Raw genomic sequence first — 5,964 nt, 5'->3', positions numbered from 1 at the left:
ACTTTCGATCGATAAGTCTTCGGTCTCTGACCGATATTCTCGTTTGAATAGTTGAGAAGAAAAGCGGACTTTCGTTATATTTCTGATATATTTAATCATGGACACGATTTGTCAACAGCTCAAAATGTTTATATCGACCAGATAAGATAACAGACACTTTCGAGACCTAAAATTCCTTAAACGACAGCTTGATATCAGTTACAATTTTAAAGAATACTAGAGTGAATCACATTGCAACGTCTTATTCAAAATTTCATTTAGAAGGACATACGCAACAGAGGTCACAAGTGGACTCGGGTGTGTTGGACAAAAAATGGAATATGGTTAGCTGCTTGTGGGATCAATTTCAATCTATCCAGTAAAAGTCAACATAACTCGGAATTGATAATGGATCTTGAATTAGGTTTGCACGAAATTAAGTATTGGTAAGTTAAGTAAGCAAAAAGTCAATTTATGTGAAGAAAGTAGCAACAAATCGGAAAAATAAACACGCTGTATGCAGTAAACTGGTTTATGTAGATGTTAGATATGATCCGAAAATCCAGAACAGCCATTTGCCATCGAGTTTCTCGAATATTCATGTGACAGAGACTTGAATAAATATTTGAAAAAAGTACTGTGACGCGAGAAAATGCTTCAACTGTCTGGCAAAGCATACACTTGATAGGTAATTCTTAGTATTTGTTGACTGTCTCCGTTTACTTATTGATAATCGGATTAGGTAGATACAATTATATTCGAAATTGTTGCATGTAGAATTACGCAAGCTAGTTTAAAATACATATTATGAAAAGTTGGGAGCATAGATTAGTTTGATCGGTTTAAACTCAATAAAGTGTATTCAAACATTTAATTTGATTAAGTCTCAGGGCAGTGGGTCACTCATTTCTGTAAAGCACACATGTACCGGTATGAGCCTTATATTTGAAAAAATATTTTATCTGCAAATGCGCATATGACTTTGTCTGATTCATCAGCTATCAGTATATCAAATAGAACGTTTGCGGTTATCTGGGCTGGGACCATAAAATATGTGTTATAGAGATAACCATATAGATATGTGTTATAACTGAGTAATGTAGCAGAATCATGTGCGTTACAAGAAGCTGAAAAATTTGAAGTGCCTTGCAGTTAAATTATTACATACAATTTTTCAACCTGGCGGCCAATTTAAATTTGTTGATTTTACGCTCATGTATACATTTAAACATTGATCAGTCGGGCAGAAGGTAAAGTTAAAAACTTCATAAATAAAATTTAACTCAACTTCAAATATTAAGTGTTGAATATTCTTTAGCAAATTTTGTTGTCCCCAAGTTTGCTGCCAAATGAATGAGGGATTCATTTTGAGAGAATATTTGTGGTCTATATTAATGTAATTCGAGGTAAAGGTTTTTAGTAGTAGAGGTATAGTATTGTAATGCGTAGCCCGAATACTCCAGTAGACTAGACATTAATATTTGTGACATATCGTAGTAAAGTTATAATATCGTAATGCACAGCCAGATCACCCCAGTTCATCAAAAAGAAAATTAATTCCAGTAGGCATGAACTGCAAAAATGTTTTGTAGGGCATGCAATACTGCTAAAGTCAAAGTAGGTGGTCCTGTCTTGGTTATCTGGCAATTTCAATATTTTTTTTGTCATATTTGGCTTTGACTTTAGTTCCGTATCCTTATGCATGATGTTTCCATTTAAACAAAAAACTCCTGAGGAACTGCTAGGCAACTACTAATTCTGCATTGATATCATAGGCCTAAAGAATACAAAATCTTAGTTATGTCAGCTATTGGAATTGATCTAGGTACAACGAACTCATGTGTAGGCGTTTATAGAAAAAATCAGGTACGTTTACGTTTGTATCATCAAAGAAAACTTCGAACTCGACTGATAAAATAAAATCATAAATTACAAAAATATTTAAACCACTGTATGATTAAAATTTAAAATGCTACAATATTCTATATACCGCAGATTGAAATCATTGAAAACGGCCAGGGCAATCGATTAACTCCATCGTTTGTATCGTTCACTGAACATGAGAGGCTAGTAGGTGATGCCGCAAAACTATAAGCGCATTTCAATGTTGAAAACAGTTTGTTCGGTGAGTGTTATTTTACATTTAAATTTTTGAATGTTTTGAACCGCAAATAAAATAATAATATCCGTTAACTCAAATCCGCAACATTATCCATAAGAATACTCTCAAGTTTATTCAAGATCCTCAAAATAACATCAATTGTTATTTTCAGCCAAATTGTTATATCCAAAAACAATTGATTTTGTAAACGTTTTATTGCTCTTTCATTGGACTTCAATACATACACAAGTCGCTTTTATAAGTTTTAATATATTTCAGAAAGCAAACGGTTGATCGGTCGAACGTATGATGATCCAATTGTGCAAGCTGACATGAAACTGTGGGGATTCACCGTTATTAATGAAGATAATAGGCCAAAAATACCCGTATTAAAATTTATATTTATATTAAGCTTTTTACACAAAGTTGAACTATACTAAATAATTCAAAAATTAAATACATTTGTGACTATCTGTCATAAAATAAATGAAAATACTGAACAACACCCTGTGGCGACATCTGCCAACTTCAAGCTAATCCTCGAATTTCAAATCATAATACACGTGGAGTGAATTCATTGTGAAAATGAATTTTTTTCGCTATATATAACAAACACCACACTTACGCTTACAAAATAAATGAAAATACTGAACAACACCCTGTGGCGACATCTGCCAACTTCAAGCTAATCCTCGAATTTCAAATCATAATACACGTGGTGTGAATTCATTGTGAAAATGAATTTTTTTCGCTATATATAACAAACACCACACTTACGCTTACAAAATCGTTAAACAATTTTGTGTTTACAGCCAACAACATTCTTTCAGATCTTAGATAATTCATTACTTTTTATTCTAATACACGATTCTGTTATCAATGTTCAGGTTATTTCAATTAGTCGGCGTAAAATATTTTCTCCGGAGGAAATAAGCGCAATGATTCTCGAGTCTTTAAAAAAATCAGCTGAAGTTAAATTGTGTAAACAAGTCAAAGATGCTGTGATAACGGTGCCAGCCTATTTCAACGATGCACAACGTAGTGCAACAAGATATGCCGGAATTATTGCGGGACTCAACGTTCTACGTATTATCAATGAGCCAACTGCTGCGGCCATCGCCTATGGATTGGACTAAGAGGTGAATATATATATAAAAAATTGATTATAGAGTATTCATTTTCAACCGAATGGGCAGAAATTTGAAGTGATAATGCAGCCTATCATTCTGGGCTTGAAAACGTTATGTCCAACAGCAACGAGAGATTTATCATTCATTTATCACATAAATATACCCCAACAAAATGAAAATCTGCATATACGCGCAGTTTATTATTAAATGCTATGGCAAGCGTGATCCTCATTCATCAATGGTCAAGTTATTAGTTTTTGCTTTAATGAATTTAAAACTAGAAGTAAAATTAAGAATTTTGTACTTAAGGATAACAGTTGCGTTCTAAGTAAATTATTTTGTTACCAAGAGTCAAATTGAAAGCAAACTCAGAGAAAAATATTTAATGCTTTATATTTGGGTACTATTCTCCCATTTTTTTTTTTTTTAATTTGTTTTCCTATAAGAAAAATCTCATCGTGACTTAAACACGCCAAGGTGGCAAACCATTAACTTTGATACTGATTGCCATCTAGAACAAAGAGAAGCAAACGGTGATTGTAATTGACTTAGGTGGTACATTTGACGTCACAATTGTTAATATAGAGGAGGATGTGTTTGACGTAATAGCTACTGGAGGAGATACGCACTTGGGAGGTAACAATTATAGGATAACAAACACATATTGGTTCAAATTTGTAATATTTTCAACCGTCTTTGGCGTGCAGGCCCATTAACCAAACTAGAACAAATATTTTAATTCAAGACTTTCTTTTTCAAACACGTTTGCTAACAATGCGTCACAAGTCACAACTTCATTTATTTTGTTTAGGCGATGATTTGGACAATGTCTTGAAACAATGAAACAATGGAACACTTTGTAACTGAATTCAATAGTATGAACAAATGTGACATGTCAAAAGACAAGGTAGGAGTTTCTCGACTACGCTTTGCCTGCGAATATGCGAAAAAGCAGCTTTCAGTTAAGAAGATTGCAACGTAAGTGATTTGGTATTGATCCAGCTTTTTCAGTGATTTAATTTTTATTTAGTATTACATTTTGATTTTTTGTTACACGCATTTAGAGTCCAAGTAGATGGGATCTTTAATGGTCTTCATATGAGAAGCAAACTTAGTCGAGCAAAGTTCCATGATTCGAACTGCAAGTTTTTCTCACAAATCATGAAGACAATAAAAGATACACTTTCGGATGCAAACATGACTAAAGATGAGGTAGATTTGATCTATTCACCATGCATTGGAATATGGGTTCTAGGAAAATTCTCCGAAGGAAATCACGCCGCAGGAAATTTCGCCGCATGAAAATCGCCGCAAGAGCATTTTGCTGTAAAACAAGTATTTGTGATAAAAACAGTTGAGTTTTTGGAGTAGTTTTTATTTAAAAAAGTTTCGTTATTTAAGAGAATATCCTAACCCTAACCTTATAAACTTAACTGTTTTTATCATGAATACTTGTTTAACAGCAAAATGCTCTTTCGGCGAATTTTCCTATTTGGCGAAATTTCCTATTCGGCGAAATTTCCTATTTGGCGAAATTTCCTACGGCAAATTTTCCGAACACGATAAATATGTGCATTTATCAATTGCAAACGTATTTCAATAAACAAATTATCGACTGAATAATGATTGGAGGCGTTAGGTGTAAAACCTATGTTCCGCGAGTTTTATATGTACCAGAGCATGGAAGGTGTTTGACTCGCACTCAGAATATCCGTTTGCAATGTACCACTGTAAACCGCGGGTGGCCAACCTGCTTTCATCCGCGATCGATTAAAATCGTCGAAATAGCTCGCGATCTACTGATCGGTAATAAGGTCATACAAATGAGTACTGAATATGCAGAAAACTGCACTCACGCATACACAAAAATACGGGTCGATCGCGATCAACATCTTGGCCACTCCTGCTTTATAGCGTAATTCCCGGCAAATATTGGGAACATCAAACGGGAAGGACAAAAAAGATTGAATAAACACAAGCTCCATCATCGTCGTCAAACTCCAGAACGTTAGAAACACCAAGAAAACTGCAATAAAAGCTTTGAAATTGAATATTTATATGATCAATGGATATTCGATAACTTGTACAAAGAGAAATGGATATGACAACGACAAAAATAGCGATTCGGAGAGAGTCAAAACAAGTAATAACCAATATATTATATATTTTTTTTTAATGCTTCTTTATTCATAATCAGCTAAGATTTCGCAATATCAGAATACTAAAACTTCAGTAACTATACAAAAAATAAAGATGTAGATGTCGAAAACTAATTGAAAAAGAAGTGTTTGATGGAAGAAAAAAAATAATGAAGTCCTAAAATATATAAGAGGGACTTTTGTTGAAAATTGAAGCAGGAATTCCAAATGAAGTAAGACATTTTCTGAGCAATTCTATCTTAACCCCTTCTCTAAGGTCAAAGGTAAAATCATTACCGGATACTCAACCTAATTAAAAGACGACAAAAATTCCACATTAGAGAAGACTGCCCAATCACCGAACGATATTACGGAGACGTTCCTTGTAGATACGTATAGATATTTATATCAGAAAACACGCGGTTATCACCAAAGCAAAATCCATGCTAAGAACATATCGAACTACTGTTAACGACGATAATTTAGCCCTCGTTAGTTTGCGAGCACTCCAGCGTGTTAAAGAACTTTAGTCAATACCGATTCTCGGTAAAATGAGAGAATGGGGCACTTTACGAGATTTCTGTTTTGGCGCGCAAAAAATTCTCTCGAATAATTT

General features: G+C 33.9%; 1 pseudogene; it reads left to right on the top strand.

Moving 5' to 3' along the window:
• The first annotated feature begins 1,779 nt into the window (after positions 1–1,779).
• On the top strand, positions 1,780–3,926 carry LOC120343098 (heat shock 70 kDa protein 1-like; annotated as a pseudogene).
• Positions 3,927–5,964: the final 2,038 nt, after the last annotated feature.

Source organism: Styela clava, chromosome 3 (assembly GCF_964204865.1).
Source record: "Styela clava chromosome 3, kaStyClav1.hap1.2, whole genome shotgun sequence".
Classification (NCBI taxonomy): Eukaryota; Metazoa; Chordata; class Ascidiacea; order Stolidobranchia; family Styelidae; genus Styela; species Styela clava.
Note: the sequence above shows the minus strand (reverse complement) of the source record. Positions and strands in the feature narration are given on the sequence as shown.